This window comes from Schistocerca piceifrons, chromosome 5, assembly GCF_021461385.2.
Source record: "Schistocerca piceifrons isolate TAMUIC-IGC-003096 chromosome 5, iqSchPice1.1, whole genome shotgun sequence".
In the NCBI taxonomy this organism is placed as follows: Eukaryota; Metazoa; Arthropoda; class Insecta; order Orthoptera; family Acrididae; genus Schistocerca; species Schistocerca piceifrons.
In genome coordinates, this window is record NC_060142.1 from 251,916,064 (window position 1) to 251,941,075 (window position 25,012).

A 25,012-nucleotide genomic window follows, 5' to 3' on the forward strand; every position below is an offset into this window, starting at 1 on the left:
TCCAGACTGTAGCGCCTAGAACCGCTCTGCCACTCCGGCCGGCGAAGATAAAGGGAATCATGTGATGAGAACAATGTGTCCCGGTGAAATTCATAGGGCGGGGCGTACAATTTTGCCATTCCCGTACTTATCGCTTCGATCTACATGTTGCGGAAGGGCTCTGTACGAATAATTTTGTTTCTGAATTCAACGTACAACGCTTAACTCCGAATTTTTGAGCCTGTTTTGCATCATGTTGCTGCCTCTCACACCATTTCTAGTGTTACCAACTTACCAACAAGTAAAGAATTCGAGAAGTAGTAAACCAATTTAACTTTTCTAGTCTTATATAATCGCTCTGTTTCAATATAAGCTTCCCCACTGGATGAATTTCTTACAACGGCGCAGAGCGGTGAGAACTTACATATCGGAAGGAACCAAGGGATATGTTGACTGCATGTAAATTTTTATCCATAGCATGTAAATCTATTTTTTCTTAATCAGAGAACCCTGTTTAATAAGGCATGAAAGCCAATGCAAGTTATCTTGTGCGCGGTCGCATGTGATCGCTGGTGAGACACAGAAAGGATGTCTAGTCTTTTGTTAGTTGCTTCTTCTGTTATCTGGGGGATCCTCGTGCGTCACACTGGCCACTCTAATTTAATCTCTTTAATTTTATAAAAAGTCACTGCGTACTGCAGGGCGCATACTCGCGCATACTAGTAATAATATAAGGAAATTTCCACTGCGCACGGACGAGATACCGACGTGCGGATAATCAACATAACACTAGTGATTAATATTGTATTCCCAATGTAAGTAGCATAGTGCACTTCAGTAATTATAGTTATGATTACCACTATTGTGATTTCTTTATTTGTTTAATCCATGATACTAAAATTTCAACATTATATGTAAACTGTATTTGCAGTATTTATCTCATTTTAGCTCAGAAATAACGTGGCCCACGAACCTCCTCCTTACGGCGACGAAATTCTCAAAGCATATGTCTGATGCCACCTTATCATGGTTTAAATATATTCACTGATCTTTAAATATTTCCATCCATCTCAATTCAGTTCAACAAAAATTATAAAAGAAAAGAAACCAAAATAATATAAATAATAATATTTACATCCCTATATATATATATATATATATATATATATATATATATATATATATATATATATATATATATATATAGACACGTTGGCCAGGACGTTATTTGTGAGCTAATAATTTTTTTTTGTTTTATGTTTCATCGCAAACATTACTCTGAGCAATCACCAAGAAGGAATAGAAAGAATATTAAATCCTGAAAGCATAATGGAAAATCTGATCAGGCTGTGACAACAATCACCACAACAGAGAATGTAGGACAGACTTATCGTATCTGTCGCATTTGACTCTGGCGCAATCTTTCATTAAGTCGCTATATATATGGTGAAGTTTTGCAAAAGTTAAAAAAAAAGTGATTTTTGCTACTGAGTGTGAGTTTTTTTTCAAAATTTTATTCAGATTTTCAAAGTACGCCATAATTATTGCAATATGGCCGATACACAGGTTAGTAGAGACAACATAGCGTGTAGATACACCGTCAATAATAGATCAACTCTATGCATAGTTTGAATAACAGTTACATACAAGCTAAACATTGTAGATACTCATTTGCTGTAGAGACGAGTTTAAAAATATTTCACACATTTATTTTACTGAATTTTCAAAAAGTTTTATTACATTTTTGCTATTGATATGGTCACGACTCGTAGTATGGCATATTGAATGGATAACATAAACAGTTTGCCTACTGCAAGTTCCGCATCCAATGAAGAAGCACAAAATCAAATTACGCTTGCTCAAAACACTAATGCTCAAACAAGCGAAACAGTAAATGAAATCTAGCCGTAGCAACAGACAGTAACATAGTCGCAAGATATGGAAACTGAATCACAAGCAGTAAATTCTCACGATTTACTGGGGTCAGATAATGTTCAAAGTAATTTATCAATGCAGTCATGCAACAATTTCAGCAGATGAATACAAGTTTACAGAACAATGACAAACAGTTTACGGAAAAATTTCAGGAAATAAACAAAAAACTTGACGGTAATGACGCTAAATTAACCAAAATTGGTACTGACTTAAACAAAAGGAGCGATGAAATGGTCACGAAGTTTTCAAAACTAACAGTTTTAGCAAAACATAATGAAACCAAAATCAATGTTCTTGAAACCAATGTCAAACAGTTAAGTAGCACGTGTGACACCGTGACGACAAAAGTAGAAAAGTGCGTCACTGCTCATGATGACATCACGAAGCGTGTCACACAAGTAGAGGCAGATTTAGAAACCATGACAAAGACAACTGATCAGACAACCAAATTAGAGACAGACAGACGTTTTTCTAAAATTAATGAAGAATCTCACGAGTGGATCGACAGAAAAGACAAACATCTTGACGAATCCATTAGGACAAACCTACCGGCAGTAGTCAAACAGACTGTAGATGAATATGTTGTAACGAAAGCGAGCAAAGTACCTGATGCCGCACACACAAGAATATGTGCAAACAAACGTGTATACGATGTTGACAGTGCAGACAATTCAGATTACAGTGATAGTTACATTCAAACACACAACCGACATAAAATGTCGAGACGTAACAGACATAAAAGAGAAACTTATTCAGACTACTCAGACAGATGTAAATACAGAAAAGTGGAACAAACCCGAAATTTCGGAAATGATTCTGACCCACAGTCTTCTTGTCCTGAAATGTATCAGAGACGAAGGACGAGAAGAGGAAACATAGATCAATCTGACAGACAGCAAGAAAGTTTTATAAAACACCGAACCTTCCAACCTTTTGCTTCAGACAAGAAAACCATTCACCCTGTAATTTTCATGAAAGTTTTCAGAGACACATTTCCTCGCACGTGGAGTGATCGGAGGAAAATTAATTTTGCAGTATCTTATATACAAGGAAACGCAGCTATTTGGGCTTATAATGAGTTAGACAGATGCCAAACTTTTCAGCAATTCGAAAATGCTTTCCTGTCAAAATTCTGGTCACATACCGTGCAGGAAAGAATAAGGAGACAGATCGTAGAACCCGAACCATTTAATCCAAAGTATGGAAATCTTAGACGTTACTTTGTGAAGTGTATAAATATGATGCATTTCTTGTCAGAACCTGTCGCGTCTAGAGATCTGCTCCGTGCGTTAAAAGCACGCTTACCGTTCTATATCAAAGAGAAATTCTTACATATCCCGGATTACGACATAGAATATTTTCTCCAGTCTCTAGATACTGTTGATCTGTTATTTGAAGATCAGCGTAGCAGCCGACATTACAACAAACAATATGACAGTCGTAATTCCAACCAAAACAAGCAGTATAGCCAACCTCATCAATACACACCACCTACCGTAGCATATGTTGCGCCGCAATTTGGCCCTGCAGCGAATGCAAATTATGCTGGCAACAGTGTACCTAATATGCAACCACCCATCTTGAACACTAACCCCACATTGCCGCCTAGCGACAATGGCTACAAGCGCAGGCGGAACAATAAACAAAACAGCAATTATGAAAAAGGCCAAACTGGCAAAATAACCGACAAAATTTTAATTACAACGGTAACCAAAACCAACAGGGGCAGGTTTGGTACAGTAATAATCCAAACTACGGAATGCAACATCCATCATATCCGCAGCCTCAGAATGTAAACAACGGCGCATGGAAACATTGAACTCAATCACAGCCACCGCCGCAAAGGAATTACAGCAATGCAGTACAGAACACAACACAACAGACACCTAATGCAACTTTTACACAGCAGCGAGGAAGGAATGCGGGTGACTGGAATAGACAGTACCCGAATGTAAACATAATAGAGGTAGACAATAACCCACCTACACCAAGACAGACTGACGGAACACAAGACAGACATTTAAACTAATGACAGCCATTACTAGACCCCAAGTTGTGGCTGAGGAATACCATGGGGGCGACTTTGATTTACAAGAATTATTTAAGACTGACACAGTAAGTACTGAACAAGAAAAAGTAAGAAGTATTTACAAACATAAACCTGTGTTATTCTTAAGTTATAATTATGGTCAAAATTTATCAAATGAACTCACTGAAAATGATGACAATATTTGCCGTTCATCACACAAAATAGTAGTACTTGCTTCCACTAAAGCAAAAGTAGGAGGTATAACTACAAGTCTCACATTAGATACTGGTGCAGCTGTAAGCGTATTATCTGAGAATTTTTACAATTTAATGCAAGAACATGGACAAGTGGATGTGTTTCCAGTGCAAGGATGCAACATACTGATTGCTGTAGGTAACAAGCCTATTAGTATTAAGAAGCAAGTTTATATACCAGTTCAAGTAGAGAATGGATCGATCAATTGGGCATTCTTAGTTGTACGTAATTTAATATGTCATGCTATACTGGGACTGGATTTCTTGTGTGAAACCGAGCGAGGTGGCGCAGTGGTTAGCACACTGGACTCGCATTCGGGAGGACGACGGTTCAAACCCGCGTCCGGCCATCCTGATTTAGGTTTTCCGTGATTTCCCTAAATCGCTCCAGGCAAATGCCGGGATGGTTCCTTTGAAAGGGCACGGCCGACTTCCTTCCCTAATCCGATGAGACCGATGACCTCGCTGTTTGGTCTCTTCCCCCAAACAACCCAACCCCAACCCTCTTGTGTGAAAAGGACGCTATAACTGACTTTTCAGCACAAACATGTAGTTTTAAGGATTTTGACAAATCAGTACAGCATACACTTAGAAACTAGAGAAGTAACCCATGGTAAACACTGTCCAGGATACAAGTTACAGATAATACATGAACATGATGATACAGAGACATGCACACCAGTACCTAAGCAAGACATGTTTGAGACAGATACAATTATACAGAGTAAGGTACAGCAATCATCGGCCTTATCTGAGGATGAACGAGGTGAACTAGCAGAACTCTTTCATAGATATGCCAGTGTTTTCTCAAATAGACCAGGAGTAATTAACACATATTCTTATAACATTGAAGTGAAGCCTCATACAGTATTCTACCACAAATCATATAGTGCACCACACTCACAGAAAGCAGCAGTTTGTAAAGAGTTAAAACAGATGCTGGAGTGGAATATTATTGGGCCCAGCACATCTTCATATTGCAGCCCACTATTAGTTGTAAGGAAAGCTAATGGTAGCATTACACTTGTGTTAGATGCTAGGGCAATAAACCAGATTATACTACCTGTTAGAACTAAGCCTGAGGACCTGTCTAGATGCAAGATATTTTAGTTCCTTAGATTTGGTCAAGTGTAGAAAATACACAACTTTTTCGTTTAATGGAAAGAGTTATCAATTTTGTGTACAGCCTTTTGGCTTGAATATCAGCTCTGGTGTTTTCATTTCAGCCTTAGAGGCGGTACTGAATGAAGAGTTAAAACATTCTGTCACACACTATGTGGATGATCTTTTGATAGCCACCCACACATGGGAAGAAAGCCACCCACACATGGGAAGAACATTCATACATTCTTAACAAGCTATTAAACAGATTTACGGAATGTGATGTTACAGTGAATCTATCTAAGTCTAAGTTTGCTTGTGAACAAATAAAATTTCTAGGGCATATAATAGATGCACAAGGCATAAGGCCGGATCCCATGAAGCTGGATGCACTGAAGAATCTCCCAGCACCCAGAACAAAGAAACAACTAAGGTCACTAATTGGGTTCTTCTCATTTTTAGAAAATTTTTACCTCACCCACTTCTAAACAACCCACATCTACTCAAACTACTTAAGAAAATCCAGACTTGGCATTTGAGTAAGGAGTGCCAGAGTGACAGGAAGGCTTTGAGAAAATTCAACATGCACTAATGAATGCATACATATTATGCCACCCCGATTTTAGCTCAGAATTCTGTTTTGCTTGTGATGCTTCCAACTATGGTTTAGGAGCATGTCTTTTCCAAGTTGTAAATAAAAATGGTAAGGAAGAAGTTAGAATTATAGGATTTGCTAGCAGAACTTTGACCGAATGTGAAAGATCTTACACAACTACAGAACCAGAAACATTAGCCATAGTCTGGGGCTTCAAGAAATTTAACTATTATATATTTGGCAACCACACAAGGGTATATACAGATCACCATGCGTTGACATTTCTTCTATCATGTAAATTATTACACCCCAGATTAGCCAGGTGGGCGATTTCACTTCAAGGATACCCATCTGAAATAATTCACGTTAAAGGTACAGATAATATCATAGCAGACACACTATCACGACTTCTACAAGGATTAAGTACGGATACAACAGAACCAGAGAACCTCCATGATTACAGAATTTTGGTAATGCAGAATAACAATTATAGTCAGTGTTACAAAGACTTGTGTACAAACATGGAAACACTACAGATGGCAGACCCTCACTGGTCAAAAATTAGGAAAGTTATCACAGATCAGCCTCAGCACACACTGTGTAGTAGGTATAAACTAGATAGAGGAGTATTATTTTACAGAAGACACATTTTGAGTAAAAACTGGTATATGAAGGATATAGTATTTGGCATGCACATTTTCTCTTTAGTCATTATGGATCTAAGAAATGTTTCTCTAAATTAAGCTCATACTGTTACTTCACGAACATGAGAAGAAAAGTGCATAACACACATAAAAATTGTACCATATGTCAGAAAGCAAAAGCAAGTAACCAGTCAGACAGAACAGAACTACATTCAGTACTGCCTATCAAACCATTGGAAATAATTAGTACTGACATATCTGGATCTCATCCTACAAGCTCTGGAGGATCAAAATATATACTTTTATTTTATGATGTTTTTAGCAAACATGTAAAAATATCTGCACTGAAATCTGCAACAGCAAATGCCATTTTCAGGCGATTTAAGATCGATTACATACCACATGTAGGAAAACCTGTTAAAGTCCTATCAGACAATGCCACATACTATACAGGATTTCATTGGAGGAAATTTTTATCCGACAACAACATACAACCCATATACATTAGTAAATTTGCACCAGAAGGTAACCCAGCAGAAAGAGTATTAAGGGAACTCAATCGGTTTATCTGCACTGAAATCTGCAACAGCAAATGCCATTTTCAGGTGATTTAAGATCGATTACATACCACATGTAGGAAAACCTGTTAAAGTCCTATCAGACAATGCCACATACTATACAGGATTTCATTGGAGGAAATTTTTATCCGACAACAACATACAACCCATATACATTAGTAAATTTGCACCAGAAGGTAACCCAGCAGAAAGAGTATTAAGGGAACTCAATCGGTTTATCAGGACTTACATACCAAATAAGCAAACCAAATGGGTAAGCCTACTGAACTCATTTGAGGAGGTGCACAATAATCTAAACATATATGACACTACCTATACACCTATGGAAATCATGTTTAACATAGCAGAAAGAAAAGAATGGAGTAATCCAATACCGAAGTTGAAACACGAAGCAATCCCACTAGAAGACAAGCTAAGAGAAGTCTACATTACATTGGAAAGGGAAAGTAAGATAAGGAAAGGCCACTATGGTAAACAAACTAAGAAAAGACTAAACTACAAGCAAGGTGAACTTGTACTTTTGCGTACTCACCAGAAATCCTCAGCTCTGATGCATAGGAATGCTAAGTGGAGACTTGTCTACGACGGTCCATACATAATCCACGGGATACCGCATCCAGGAGCGTACTTACTAAAGAACAGGAGAGATGACAAAATTATAGGATTATATCCGCATAAAGACATTAAAAAGTACAACACAGAATAGCTACATGTAAATAGTAGTTTTAAGTGAATACACTGAATAATGACAAGCAGAGGATACTAATATTAATTAAGTAATATTTATGTACCTGACTGAAGAAATAAGACATGATTGCAGAATGCTGATGCTGAATATTGCAGTCATTAAGATAGAAGGTAGGTGATATTATTTGTTATTAAGTATATATGATTGTGTAAGGCACATCTATTAAAGAAGTTTGCAGTATGATGTGTAGATTGTGACACCGATTCACACGCACGCCTGCGGAACAAATAGAAATTCTTGAGCACAGCGATTTGAGACAAAAACACGCGACACTGAGTGACGCGAACACAGTGGCCAATTAATTGCATGGTTACCTTAGGTTATGATTTACTGAATAAATTTCCTTTTCGTCACGCGGTAACATTTGTGTTTAATAAGCGCCTCAGGGCCCAGTGCTCTAGTTATGATGTACTTTGTCTTATATTCTCTACTTTTAGATGAATTTAACCTTGTATATATTTGTTGAATTTTTGATTTGCAAACAATTCTTTCCATACCTTGCTGACAAAGGATACTTATTTCATTATGTTATTTAGTTGTAAAAACTAGATCACAGCAGAAGGAGAAATGTGAATAATATTGTACATGTCTAACATGAAACCCTCACATGAATGAGTGAGAAATATAGTTGTAATTGTATTCTTAATTTTGTTTCCATGTCAAAGTATTGATCTATACCTGTAAATAAGGACAAGAGTGTAGAAAAGGACCGGAATATATAAATGTCCACAAATTGAAACATTTGTCAAACACAATGTGATCAGTGTGTTTACGTGTGAAGTTATTCGCGTGTATGAAGAAGTGCGTTGTTAGGTCTTGTGTGTGAATGCGAAGAATGACAACGACGAGATACGGTGAATTTGCAGTCCAAACGACTCTGAACAAAGACATTATGCCAATTATGTTTGACGACGAACGCAAGCTGTCGCGAACAATTATCGTCAGAGTGCGCCCGCACTCACTAACAACATGAGAAACTAACTATGTAATGCCATGCAAGCGACCGGAGGAGGAACTTACGGAACACTTCAAAATGCTAATAATTCAACGTATGACGAACACTAACCTTGGAACATTGGATAACCAAATCAGTAAACTGTAACGTCGGAAGTGATTTCCATGCCTTCGCCGGGACTAAACACTTGTGGCACACCTGAAGTTACGTACTTCAATTCTTACGTACGACCGGATCTGTGAACAACGACAAAATAGTCAATCAAACGACAAAAATGAACCCTTTCCTTCGTTAAAAGCGAGGAAAAGGTGCACTGTGTTAATGGACAATACAAACATGTATCACATCTGCAATAACACCGACAAATTGACTTTGACCGCTGACGTCAATTGACGGCACGAGAACCTAACGGATGCAAGAAATGAATAAATTATAAACTATACCAGTACAATGAACATTGAAAACCAATGGAAAATATTTTCTTTTCAAAGTGATGAAGTACTTACCTGCAAGGAACTTTGGTATGCAGTCATATGAACGTTATCACGACGAGGTACATCCGAGAATGTACGCGCGGCAACAGAGACTCAAACCGGCAACTATGCGAGACTGAGTATCTAGCAACGATGGCGGCGCGGTAGCAACCTACAGTGAAGCGCATGCGCGCGGACTACAATAACAGACTATGGTCAACAAAGGTACATAATCCGGCAACTTAAAGACCGGCTAAGAACTTGATTTGTCAAAAGGTAAATAAATGCAATCATAATGTATCTGTATATGTTGTTATGTTTAAGAAATTGTATGAGTATTTATTATTTTTTTTATTTTTGCCATCCCACTTGGGAAAGTTGCTTGTTTAAAGATGTGATCTTTTGCCTCGCAACTCTGGGGGCGGTTTAAAGGCACATTTTTAGCCATAGCATGTAAATCTATTTTTTCTTAATCAGAGAACCCTGTTTAATAAAGCATGAAAGCCAATGCAAGTTATCTTGGGCGCGGTCGCGTGTGATCGCTGGTGAGACACAGAAAGGATGTCTAGTCTTTTGTTAATTACTTCTTCTGTTATCTGTTCTGGAATAGAGTTGAGGGAGAGCCTCGCGCGTTAGACTGGCCGCTCTAATTTAAACTCTTTAATTTTATAAAAAGTCATTGCGTACTGCAGGGCGCATACTCGCGCATACTAGTAATTATATAAGGAAATTTCCACTGCGCACGGACGAGGTACCGACGTTCGGATAATCAACATATCACTAGTGATTAATATTGTATTCCCAATGTAAGTAGCATAGTGCACTTCAGTAATTATAGTTATGATTAACGCTATTGTGATTTCATTATTTGTTTAATCCATGATACCAAAATTTCAACATTATATGTAAACTGTGTTTGCAGTATTTATCTCATTTTAGCTCAGAAATAACGTGGTCCACGAACCTCCTTCTTACGGCGACGAAATTCTCAAAGCATATGTCTGATGCCACCTTATCATGGTTTAAATATATTCACTGATTTTTAAATATTTCCATCCATCTCAATTCAGTTCAACAAAAATTATAAAAGAAAAGAAACCAAAATAATATAAATAATCATATTTACACACACACACACACACACACACACACACAGATATATATATATATATATATATATATATATATATATATATATATATATATATATATATGGAACACATTCAATCGACAAGTTAGGTACAGACGATAGTTCTTCTTCTAACAGCAGTCTATCCCAGGTCACTGGAACAATGAAAGGTACTATTCGACTGAAAAAAGGGCAGGTTAATCTGGTTTCCAAGAAAACAGACATAACTGTAGGCCTATTATCACTGACGTTATTTCGTCGTAGAATTGTGGGGCACGTTTTACGGTCACGCGTTACATCCATCTTGTGCATCAGGGACCCGTTCTATAGAAACCAATATGGATTCCGCGAACATAGATGCAGCGACATTTATGTCGCTATGATAGTCCGTGAGATGCAGAGCGCTGAAGAAGACGGTGCCCAGGTGAACGCCGTGTCCCTCGCCTTCGGTACAGCCCAGCGCTGTACTTTAGTGAAGAAAGTAGAGCTTGTCGAGTAGCGGACCAGATGTCTGGTTGCAGCAAGTGCTAGCAGATGAAGCTCCAAACGCATAGCTTAAAGTCCAAGGGAGCTCTACAGGGCCGTTACTGTTTGCTGTACACTAGGTGTAATGGTTGTGGAAGTCCAGACATTTCTATTGGTAACTGTGGACGGTGTGCTGAAAGGCATTACATCAGTACATACATCATTTACAGACTAGTAATTATAGTTTATAATAGTAAAAGGCAAGATCGCTCGATGTGAAATAGTTTATTTCATCACCAGACTCTACAATAAGTAGCTGTCATCCTGAGATTCTCAGATCTCCCAGAAATGTAATTATACATGATTCAGTCGACGTTCTGAGAACACGGTCAATTACAATAACAGTTCCGCATTTGTTTGTATAATACATAAAACAAACTGATATATAGCTTTATTATTATATTTAGAGAAATGTCGCAGTATATCGATGACACGATTTGTAATTATGTTTCTGGGACATCTGAGGATCGGAGGATGACTTGGAGAAATTTCGCAGTATATCGATGACACGATTTGTAATTATGTTTCTGGGACATCTGAGGGTCGGAGGATGACGGATGGATGCTGTCAAAAACTGGTCTTGAAATAAATTATTTTAAATCAAACGATCCTAGCTTCCAATATTATAAATTACAAAATCAGATCTCCCCAAAAACATGCGTCAATTATATAATAACTATCGAAGGGACATTTAATAAGTAATGCAATACTTTCTATCTGAAAACAAATTTTCTATCCTTGATCTCAACACACCATATTATTCTTCCCTCTTTTGGCTACAAAAATCATAGTGTCCAACATAATTTCTTTCAGTATGGTGGCCTCACGCCGCCTCATTGGAAGGGCCTATATACAGGCGTGGTACCACAGCCAACGTCTTCCTGCATCGGTAACCCCCCATCATCCACATACTGCTTCACGCAGAGTGCCAGAGTGCATCCTACATTGAGCCAAACAGATGCAATTTGGAAGGTACAAGATCTGCGCTGGAGGTCGATGAGGAGAAACAATGAAGGTGTTGTGAATTCTACTTGATTGGCGGCCATTTTGAGTCCTTGTATTGTTACGGAGAAGGAGAATATCGTTTGCATTTTAGTGGCGATGAACATTCTGATGTTGTTTCTTCAATTTCCTGATGGTAGCACAATACAATTCAGAGTTGAACGTTGCAAAATGAAGAAGAACATCAAACAGAACAACCGCTTCAGAGTGCCAGAAGACCGATGCCATGACCTTACCCACTGCGGGTGCTGCTTTGAACTTTTTCTTCTGAGAAGAGGTGATGTACCGCTCTCCCTCCCAACCCCCAACCCCCCCCCTCCCCCCCCCCCCCCCCCAATGGATTCCTGGTTTGTTTCCGGATCGAATGCAAGGAGATTCACCTGTGTTTCTCTCATAACGGTCAAGCAATTCTGCACAGATGGTCTTCATTGATCTTAATGGTTTTCTGTTTGGCAGTGAGGCAATTGGTGGCGCCACACCTTCGAGTATCCCAACTGGTGGATCAGAGTTTCAGCACTACCATCTGAGGCGTCCAGTTGTGTAGCGAGATCTTTGATTGTGCTCTGTCAATCTCCTCGAATGAGAGTGTCCACCCATGCCAGCAATGCAAGACTCCCGGCTGTGTGCTTCTAGCCGGCTAGTGGGAGATCGGGCATTTTTGCGATGATGACAGCCGACACGCCCAACGACTCACCACGCTTTTGTTCACTGGCAGGTCTCCATAGACATCTGTAAGCAATGCCCTGACATCCAATAAAAGAAACCCACTGACAGTTTACTGCTTGAAATGCACCTACTTTATGCCCACTATTTTGATGGCTGCTTATACCTCTGCGACCTATAGGAAGTACACTAAACTATAGGGGCGGGAGTGGTAATATTCCACAATGTTCAACAATAAATTCTGCATTTTTTTTCAAAGGAAACCGGCTGTAAAAAAGGTGTTGCATTGCTTGCTGAACGCTCCTCGTTGATATTACAAGTTGTTTGTTTCGAGGCTCCTTAGTACCGCCAAATATAGGTGGCAAGACCGAGCCATTAATGTCTATTTCCCCCTGGGCAGCAGGTCGGGTGTTAAAGTGTGGACGTATGGACGCAAATCGAGTTATCTATGCGGCTGGCGATGTCCGTTTGGTGGTGCAGTTACTGCAAGCAGAAAACGTCAGGTTGTAAAGTTTTTTACGTCTTTGTGGAAAGACTGTGTGATGCAGAGAAACTCTGATCCACCAGTTGGGATACTCGAAGGTGTGGCGCCACCAATTGCCTCACTGCCAAACAGAAAACCATAAAGATCAATGAAGACCATCTGTGCAGAATTGCTTGACCGTTATGAGAGAAACACAGGTGAATCTCCTTGCATTCGATCCGGAAACAACTCACAAGTTGATGTGTGGACATATTAAGGTATCATGTACACTATTGGCCATTAAAATTGCAACACCAAGAAGAAATGCAGATGATAAACAGGTATTCATTGGACAAATATATTATATTAGAACTGACATGTGATTACATTTTCACGCAATTTGGGCGCATAGGTCCTGAGAAATCAGTACCCAGAACAACGACCTCTGGCCGTAAAAACGGTCTTGATACGCCTGGGCATTGAGTCAAACAGAGCTTGGATGGCGTGCACAGGTACAGCTGCCCATGCAGCTTCAACACGATACCACAGTTCATCAAGAGTAGTGACTGGCGTATTGTGACGAGCCAGTTGCTCGGCCACCATTGAGACGTTTTCAATTGGTGAGAGATCTGGAGAATGTGCTGGCCAGGGCAGGAGTCGAACATTTTCTGTATCCAGAAAGGCCCGTACAGGACCTGCAACATGCAGTCGTGAATTATCCTGCTGAAATGTAGGGTTTCGCAGGGATCGAATAAAGGGTAGAGCCACGGGTCGTGACACATCTGAAATGTAACGTCCACTGTTCAAAGCGCCGTCAATGCGAACAAGAGGTTGTAATCTCCCCACGAAAAATTACCCTCTACCACGCAATAATTAATAATGGTCAATCAAATCATCCACATTTATTCACTTTTGAAAAGTATCTGATCGGATTTTCTAGTAATATATGCGCCGACAGCTCGTCGACGCCAAAGTATTTTTCTAGTACGTTTATTCTTTGGAATAACAGAGATACATATATGTATTCTCCATGGTTATTATAGGGGGATAACTAGGACAGCTTCGGGAGTATCTGTTGGAAGATTGTCGGGTTGCTAAAAGAGACATATTTGCTCTTCTTCTCGCTAAAGCGAGCTATTAACGTTTGTGCCACTAGCGGGTTATTTGAAGAGAGAGAAAAATTGTAAACGCAAATTAAGTAAGACTGGAAATCAACAGAAAACGGAACATGTAATGGAGATGGATTGAATATACAATTTTCCTCAGAAATAAGGTTTGTGACCCTTTTATTCTAGAGTGAATGACGAATGAGTTCTCTGTCTGAATCATTGATGATTGTCTTGGACCTGTAATTAGTGGGGAAGTTTCAGTTGTGACAAAGAGAGCCTGCAATCACCGAGATTTTATAAAATCGTCCAAAAAGGCTTCGGACATATCTGAAATTCTAAATCTGTCGTAAAATGAACGAATTGTTCAAACGATCGATTTTCCCAACTGAATGCAGCGCTTAACAATAATAATAGATATAAAGATCTTTTACAGCAAGCCAGCCGCTGAATATTAAGACGAAGGGCTCCACCAGAGATTCTATTGGGCTGAGTTCACGTAATGAAATATTATATTTAAAACTGTATATAGATAAAGGACAGAGAGAGAGAGAGAGCGAATGAAATTAGAGAAAATACGCAGAATCCTCCATTAGTATAATTGTTTGCCTGTCTTATCACGGATCAGCCTAAAGATAAAACAGGAGGCCCTTACTTTACTGTACAGGTTTATGTGTGAGAGACATTACACCAAGTTAGCGGCAAGCTGCATTCACATACTTTCATCATTTACAGTATAATCCATTATAATGGCGACCGTGACAGGACACGTTTTTGGACGTTGTTAAAATAATTTTGTTCTCTGTTTCATGTGAACTATGACGAGCCAACTTAACTGACGCTTGGAAAAGAGAAGAAATACCCGCAGTCACATTAAGTGGATCTACGAATAAGAACATAAAACAACACGCTGGGCGCAGAGAAAAGGCCAGATCTATAATTTTATTATTAAAGCTTGCTAGTATAGATGAAGTATACGCTTTTCTATTTAGTATTATTGGATATTTGAACATTTATTAATTGTGTTCATGCTAGATGTAGTTTGATTGACTTGCCCCAGTTGCATTTATTTGTATAAGTACAGTAAGAAACTAGCCACAGAAGTACTCTTGTGTGAACGGAGTTACGTATAGTGACAGTAGAAGGGAGAGATATATATATTGACGGTAGGACATTTATATGGTTTTAACTAGGGCAATGTTTAAGATGAGTCAAGCAGAGCAGAGCAGCACGCAACAGCCTTCAGCTGTTAGCACTGATAATAATGATGTAGTAAGAAGAGTTGTAGAACTGATCGCTACACATAGCGCAAGAGAACGCCCTGTAGACACGGCTGGAGATGAAACGGCAAGTACGCAACATGGGTTAGATCCATTGGTCATTATCATGAGACAGATGCAGATGATAACCGAGAGCATGAATAATATGAATACTAAATTAGCCTCAGTTACCGAAGGGCAGGAAAATTTGAAAACTGAGATTAAGCAGCAGGTACAAGACAGTTTTTCCGAATTAGAGCAGCGGATAGAGACGAAGACCAAGGAACTCAAAGATCAGGCCGAAGAGACGGAACGAAAATTAACTGCACAAATAGAATTGGTGAAAGCTCAATGTGAGGAATCTACTCACCGCGTACGTGTAGAAATGAAGGAGTATGTGGCTATTAAGATAGATACCGTACGGGAACAGGTGGAAATGGTTCCGCAATTAGTACAAAAGCAAGATGCCATGTCATGTGCAATTGCGCAACTTCCTGAATTGGCACGTACGCAGACTAACCTAAAGGAAAGTGTTGAACATCTGACAGAGCGTCAAGATGTTATAGACCACCAAATTAATGTATTAACGGGTAAATTATCCGAAATCACATTAGAAAACAAAAGGCTAATGTGTGAAAACGTTGAGCAAAATGTTAAGGCAGCATTCCAGAGTCTATTTGGCAAACAGGAAGAGAATTTGTTTGCGAAAGGACTTGAGGAAGTGCGACAGCAGTTAGGTGCTGATTTGGAGCATTGGAAACAAACGATAGAAGAGTCGATACGCGTTTCACAACAAGGCTCAGAACAAATGAATACAGACCAGCAGCAGAAGTTGGCAGCGACTATAGAGCCAGTTACTGCACATTCGCACACGATACCGACTGGTGTAAGTAACTCAAGCATTAAATTGCCACGAGCTAGTTGTTCGCGTGAATTTTTATCTAACGGAGATTACGAAAGCCTTTGCCATGCCGAAGAAAAAATGATGAAGCATCGGCAATTCCAGATTTTTAACACTGACAAAAGGGGGGTCCATCCAATTGTTTTTATTCGAAGTTTCAGAGGAGTGCTACCCAGAAATTGGTCGGAGTGGCAGAAGATCAGTTTCGTTACAGGATATATACAAGGTTCGGGGGTGATTTGGGCCTCGGACATGACTTCTGTTTGCTCGACATATGACGATTTTGAGAAGGCGTTTTTAGCAAAGTTCTGGTCAGAAGGGGTACAGGAACGCCTAAGGCAGGAGGTGCTCTACCCAGAGCCTTTCTCCTTTTCAAAAGGAAGCCTTAGGAAGTATTTTGAAAAATATATAAATAAAACTAGATACTGGGACAGACCTATGCCCTTGCCAGACATAATAAACATACTTAAGGCAAGACTACCAATTAGCATCCGGAATCAATTGATTTACGGCAATGATAAAGACTTGGAGTCGTTCCTCACGACGTTAGACCGTATAGATATTATTGAAGAGAACAACCAGAAAGCCCGTAATAACAGATTCCAATATAGGGAGATAGAACCTCCGCCCAACGGTAGGCAAGGGAATGGACAGAGATCGTTAAATAGCGGAGAAACCCCTCAAAATCTCAATAGTAATACCGGCAATAGTCTTGCGAGGGGCTATCCAAGGAACAACAGGAATGGGAAAAGATACAATCCCGTGTGGGGGAACGAAAGGAATTTCAGACCCCAAGCCTGGAATAATAACAGTAATAGAAAGTGGAATCAACCGGGGGGAATGAATTCAAATAATCAACATCAGTGGGGACGGACATCTACGAATCAACCGGTAATTACCGAAGTGACGGATGATGTCAACCAGCAGGCAAGTCAAAATCCAACAAACTTGTAAGGACCCACTCGTGCCCCGGAGGAGCGGTCAACAATTGGTTGAGGGGCAACAGGATATGTGTACCCATGCTAACGTATAATGATGGACGATTACTGGCAGATGAACTGACCGAGGACTTAGAACCACAGGATGGGGATAAGGAACAGGTGGCAGTAGCCGAAGTGCAAGTCATTTTGGAGACTGTACCTATAGTGGCGGTTTTAGACACAGCTGCAACCACAAATGTTATTTCGGAGGCACTATTCAACAAGATCAGAAATATAAGACGAGTACCAATTTTTCCAGTTCAAAATTGCAGAATAATAGACGCCGTTGGGGCTAGATCGGCTAATGTAAAAGTGCAGTCACTACTTAGTGTAGAAGTCGGAAATGTAGCAATATTAAGCACATTCCTTGTTGTGAAAAATTTGGTGGTAGACTGCATTATCGGAGTCGACAGCCTAAGTCAATACGGATGCAGAATAGATTTTAAAACAGGAAAAATTTGGTTAAATGTAAATAAACAAGAAATTGAGTTGGACTTGTTGAAAAAAGAAAGCCTTACCAGAAAATATAATAGTGGGATCAGTGTGCAAGTAATTAGGACGGCACAAAATTCTAAACAGCATGTAATTAGTGAGTTCCAAGTCAAAGGAGATTTCGGTCAATTAGTGTATGAAAAGTTAAATGAATCCGACTGCATTATCGAAGATCAGAAAAAGCAGCTCAAAGAATTATTATTAGCGTATAAAAACGTGTTTGATGAAAGGCAAGGAGTTATTAAGGGATACATATGCCATCTCTACGTTAAGCCGCACGAAACGTATTGTAGAACTTTCTATCCTGTTTCCTGGAGGTTAAAGGCTCAAGTTCAGAAAGAAATAGATCGCATGTTGAAATGGGGTTTGATCGAACCCTCTACAAGCCCATACTGCTCCCCATTGTTGGTCGTGCCAAAAGCAAATGGGACTGTGAGACTGGTACTCGACGCCAGAGAAATAAATAAAATCATAATTCCAGTGAGAACACATCCGGAAAACATAGACGAACTTATACAACGGTTCCAGGATGTCCAATATTTGACAAGCATTGATTTGCGGAGTTCTTATTGGCAAGTCAAGCTGGATGAGTCATCAAGGAAATATACGGCTTTCATTTATTCCGGAAGAAGTTACCAATTTACTGTAGTTCCTTTCGGACTCAACATTAGTGCTGGAATCTTTATAGCAGCTCTAGATTATGCACTAGGCCCAGAACTAAGAACCAGGATAACAGTGTTTGTTGATGATTTGCTTATTGCATCGAAGACTTGGGAGGACCATATTACCTTACTGAGACGGGTATTGGACGTGTTCAAAACCATGGGAATAACTGCTAACCTACAGAAATCCCATTTTGCAGTAAACAGAATCAAGTTCCTGGGGGATATAATTGACGCAAAGGGAATTTTACCAACCAAGGAGAAGCTAATTGCGATTAGTAAGTTTCCAACACCCAGAAATAAGAGGCAATTAAAAGGGTTTATGGGTCTTGCCTCATTTTTTAGAAGATTTATAACAAATCAGGCCATGAATGCAGCAGCTCTAAATACACTCCTGGAAATGGAAAAAAGAACACATTGACACCGGTGTGTCAGACCCACCATACTTGCTCCGGACACTGCGAGAGGGCTGTACAAGCAATGATCACACGCACGGCACAGCGGACACACCAGGAACCGCGGTGTTGGCCGTCGAATGGCGCTAGCTGCGCAGCATTTGTGCACCGCCGCCGTCAGTGTCAGCCAGTTTGCCGTGGCATACGGAGCTCCATCGCAGTCTTTAACACTGGTAGCATGCCGCGACAGCGTGGACGTGAACCATATGTGCAGTTGACGGACTTTGAGCGAAGGCGTATAGTGGGCATGCGGGAGGCCGGGTGGACGTACCGCCGAATTGCTCAATACGTGGGGCGTGAGGTCTCCACAGTACATCGATGTTGTCGCCAGTGGTCGGCGGAAGGTGCACGTGCCCGTCGACCTGGGACCGGACCGCAGCGACGCGCGGATGCACGCCAAGACCGTAGGATCCTACGCAGTGCCGTAGGGGACCGCACCGCCACTTCCCAGCAAATTAGGGACACTGTTGCTCCTGGGGTATCGGCGAGGACCATTCGCAACCGTCTCCATGAAGCTGGGCTACGGTCCCGCACACCGTTAGGCCGTCTTCCGCTCACGCCCCAACATCGTGCAGCCCGCCTCCAGTGGTGTCGCGACAGGCGTGAATGGAGGGACGAATGGAGACGTGTCGTCTTCAGCGATGAGAGTCGCTTCTGCCTTGGTGCCAATGATGGTCGTATGCGTGTTTGGCGCCGTCCAGGTGAGCGCCACAATCAGGACTGCATACGACCGAGGCACACAGGGCCAACACCCCGGCATCATGGTGTGGGGAGCGATCTCCTACACTGGCTGTACACCACTGGTGATCGTCGAGGGGACACTGAATAGTGCACGGTACATCCAAACCGTCTTCGAACCCATCGTTCTACCATTCCTAGACCGGCAAGGGAACTTGCTGTTCCAACAGGACAATTCACGTCCGCATGTATCCCGTGCCACCCAACGTGCTCTAGAAGGTGTAAGTCAACTACCCTGGCCAGCAAGATCTCCGGATCTGTCCCCCATTGAGCATGTTTGTGACTGGATGAAGCGTCGTCTCACGCGGTCTGCACGTCCAGCACGAACGCTGGTCCAACTGAGGCGCCAGGTGGAAATGGCATGGCAAGCCGTTCCACAGGACTACATCCAGCATCTCTACGATCGTCTCCATGGGAGAATAGCAGCCCGCATTGCTGCGAAAGGTGGATATACACTGTACTAGTGCCGACATTGTGCATGCTCTGTTGCCTGTGTCTATGTGCCTGTGGTTCTGTCAGTGTGATCATGTGATGTATCTGACCCCAGGAATGTGTCAATAAAGTTTCCCCTTCCTGGGACAATGAATTCACGGTGTTCTTATTTCAATTTCCAGGAGTGTAGTTTGCTGAAGAAGGATGTGCCCTGGCTCTGGACATTAGAGTGTCAAGAAGCATTCGAGGAGATAAAGAAGCAATTAGTAAATGCACCGCTTTTGTACCATCCGGACATGCAAGAAGAATTTTACTTGTCAACAAATTCGTCGAATGTGGGTCTTGGAGCGTGCCTTTTCCAAGTACGCAAGATAAATGGACAACTCACCTTCTGTCCTATTGCGTTTGCCAGTCGTGTTTTGTCCAACTGTGAACGAACTTACACGACGACAGAATTAGAGGTCTTGCAGTCGTCTGGGGTTTTAAAAAAATTTCATTTTATCTATATGGGTCAAAGACTATCGTATATTGCGATCATCAATCATTAACGTTTTTACAAACGTGTAAACTGTTAAACCCCAGACTGGCTAGATGGACTCTCGCTCTGCAACAATACCAATTTAAGATCGTGCATGTCTCAGGACAGCAAAATAATATTGCTGACGCTCTATCAAGGTCAGCGCAGGGTTTGACTATAGAGATTGAAGTAAATAATAACTCTGAATTCCCTGTATTGCTGCTGCAGGAAAATCCATTTAAGACGTACTACGTCAATTTGTGTGCGCATATGGCACAGTTACAGAAAAGAGATGCTCAATGGGGAAGTGTCATTCAAAGGTTACAACACCAACCTTCGGATCAGATGGCAAATTATTACAAACTGGTAAATGGCGTATTATTTTTCCGCTGTGGAAGGCAAAACAAAGTCCGTTGGTGTGTTTGTATACCTGAGGCGCAAATAGAGAAACTTGTATGGTTCACTCATTTAACCTGGGGACATTTCGGTGCGACAAAATGTGCAGACAAGATAAGTGGGTACTGTTATTTTCCCAACATAAAGCGCAGAGTGCATGAGGTCTTAAAGAGATGCATAATCTGTCAAAAAACAAAGCCGTATTCAAAAGGGACTAAGCACCCATTATGCTCTATATTAGTCCAAGAACCAAAAGAATTAATTTCGTGCGATCTGTGTGGACCGTTACCTATTTCAAGAGGTGGTGTTAAATATGTGTTGGCATTTCTCGATGTGTGTACGAAATACGTAAAGCTATACCCGATAAAGGCGGCTACAGCCAAAGTAATTGTATTAAGATTGATAAGGGATTATCTTCCACATGTTGGTATACCTAAGGCGATCATAACAGACAATGCTAAAATATTCACGGGACTCCGATGGAAACAGACTTTGTCTCAAGTCGGTGTGAAACACATACTAACATCATTTTACCACCCACAAGGCAATTTGGTTGAGAGAATTTTTAGAGATTTCAATCGATTTATGAGGACGTATTGCCATAATAAGCAGACTGCATGGGCAAATTATGTGGCAGAGTTTGAGGAGATATACAATAACATGCCCCACTCCTCAACTGGATATACACCTCGTGAATTGATGTTCGAAGCAAAAGAGGAAAACTTCTGGACTGACCATATGTCCAAAACTCAGGAAACTGAGATGCCTTGGGAAGAAAAAATAAGACAAGCCATCATAAATATGACGAGAAAAGCTGATCAGAGAAAACAACAATTTGACAAATTAATCAAGAGGATACAGACATACCGGGTCGGAGAAAAGGTATTAGTCAAAAGACATACCAAATCATCCTTAATAAAGAAAAGTATAAAGAAATGGGAGTTACTATATACTGGCCCATACATTATCCTACAAATTCCGAATCCTGGGACTTATTTATTAGCATACCCGGGATGGAACAAAATAAAAGGGTTATTTTCCCATAACGACTTGAAGAAATTTAATGAAGATTAGAAGATAGGGAGGAATGGTGTTGCGAGTGGCAGAGATAAACTGTGTGTGTAGTGTTAGAAAACTTTAAATTGAAATAATTAATCAGTGACATAGACAGTAGAAATAGTGACTAACTATTACTATCGAGTGTTGCAAAGAAGATAGTGGAGATAGGCTTCACCTGTGTTTGGGTGAACATGGAACTTTAGCATTGCTAATGTCATCAAGATGTATAAAGGATCTAACTGACCTTCAAGAACAATGAAATGTTTCCCGTAAATGACGCTGAATAATCAAAAGAGGTTCCGAGTGAAGGTTCATATATAATTTCAAGTGCACGCTTAGATGTGTAAACGTGTGAAGGGATGTGTTGAGGCAGTGAATCATGAGTGACGGTTAACGCCGCAAAGATAATTTCCCGCGCAAAACAGTTGACGTCGGCGCGAGAGGTAGAATCGATATAGACGACACAGATATGCTTTGTAAGAGACTCGCAGCAAACCAACGCCACCTAGGAACAAACCTAGGTGGCGTTGAGCAAACGCGAGGGTAAACTGATTCATGTTAAACTTTAAAAAGAAAAGGTGTTATAATTAGAAGTTAAGAGTTTTTAATTTATTATTGAATGTTTAAAGAAAGTAATATTCATAGAATTAATAGTTATTTAATGGGTCGTGTTCGTTTGGAATTTTTGTTTGAAAAAAAAAATCCATTTCCATATATGTGCTTGTGTGAACGCCGTATGAATCAGAGAATAAATGAAAGAAGTGAATCCGCATTCCTCAATGCTAATAACTTTTACATTACAACAATCAGTTGGAGAAATATGTGTATTTAGGATAAAAAGTTTTGAGTATAGATAAATTATATGACTTTCAAGGAAATGATGGATTATGTCTTTGTATAAAATGAACTACACTTTCCATTATTCGATTATTTGAATCCAAAATCTATTGTAAGTTGCATGAATCCTTTAAATTACGAAGAACAAATCTGTGATAGAAAATGTGTCAGAACTTTTGGACTTATAAGCACAAGTGGGGATGCAAAGTGAAAAAGAGTATTCAAACGAGAGTAAATATGATGATGCTTTTGGCAACATCATTAGTTAATGGCTAAATTCCTTGACGTACGTCGTAACAAAAAGGATCCATGAAGCCATAAGGATTTTGCTTTCAAAAAGGAGAATCTTGGACGGTGCAACCTAACCAGTTCTCTTACAGGAAGAGTTTCCCTTTTGGTCATTGCTAATTCTTTTGGAATGAATGTTGCATGTGAATTCGAGTATCCCTGTCCCTTCTACTCTTCCCATTGTGGACCGCGTAGAAGACCGACTACAAAGTGGGCCGCGTAGAAGACCGACTACAAATGTGGACGTCGGGGACATGCAAGACCCGGGGGAGTTTTAGCACCTCAAGATATTGTCCTAGGAACAAGATTGTTAAACGAAAATTCACGTTATTTATTGTAAAATGTTTTTTTTGCTAGAGGCACAAATCACTCTTCTCCAAATCGTGATATAAATTGATCCCTGTCTTTCCTTTAGAAATCTATTTCAAAATTTTTTTTTTCTTCTATAGGCTTTCCTATCTTCTATGTACCGTAGGCTGGGGGTCTAGGCTTAAGAGGTTTTCCAAGGTTTCCCTGCTTAAGGAAGTTCCCGAATGGGTAGACCCTGATAACAGTTTCATGAAAGTTCATCTTCCTTGGTTGTGCACAGCAAACATAACACCTAGATGCACGTAAAAGCAATACAGCCGCGGTAACTGTCTCTTCATTTCTTCTGTTTTCAACATTTCTTTTCTTCGTCTGTCTTAAACATAATATTCTTTTTCAGTCGGAGGACTGACAATCATCACTTCCGGGTTATCCACACTAATAGATAGCTCGCGAAGCATGTTCGGTAAATCAAAATTGAGCTCACGAACTTCGCTCGCTGCGAGGGGCATTGTAATCTCCCCACGGAAAATTACCCTCTACCACGCAATAATTAATAATGGTCAATCAAATCATCCACATTTATTCACTTTTGAAAAGTATCTGATCGGATTTTCTAGTAATATATGCGCCGACAGCTCGTCGACGCCAAGGTATTTTTCTAGTACGTTTATTCTTTGGAATAACAGAGATACATATATGTATTCTCCATGGTTATTATAGGGGGATAACTAGGACAGCTTCGGGAGTATCTGTTGGAAGATTGTCGGGTTGCTAAAAGAGACATATTTGCTCTTCTTCTCGCTAAAGCGAGCTATTAACGTTTGTGCCACTAGCGGGTTATTTGAAGAGAGAGAAAAATTGTAAACGCAAATTAAGTAAGACTGGAAATCAACAGAAAACGGAACATGTAATGGAGATGGATTGAATATACAATTTTCCTCAGAAATAAGGTTTGTGACCCTTTTATTCTAGAGTGAATGACGAATGAGTTCTCTGTCTGAATCATTGATGATTGTCTTGGACCTGTAATTAGTGGGGAAGTTTCAGTTGTGACAAAGAGAGCCTGCAATCACCGAGATTTTATAAAATCGTCCAAAAAGGCTTCGGACACATCTGAAATTCTAAATCTGTCGTAAAATGAACGAATTGTTCAAACGATCGATTTTCCCAACTGAATGCAGCGCTTAACAATAATAATAGATATAAAGATCTTTTACAGCAAGCCAGCCGCTGAATATTAAGACGAAGGGCTCCACCAGAGATTCTATTGGGCTGAGTTCACGTAATGAAATATTATATTTAAAACTGTATATAGATAAAGGACAGAGAGAGAGAGAGCGAATGAAATTAGAGAAAATACGCAGAATCCTCCATTAGTATAATTGTTTGCCTGTCTTATCACGGATCAGCCTAAAGATAAAACAGGAGGCACTTACTTTACTGTACAGGTTTATGTGTGAGAGACATTACACCAAGTTAGCGGCAAGCTGCATTCACATACTTTCATC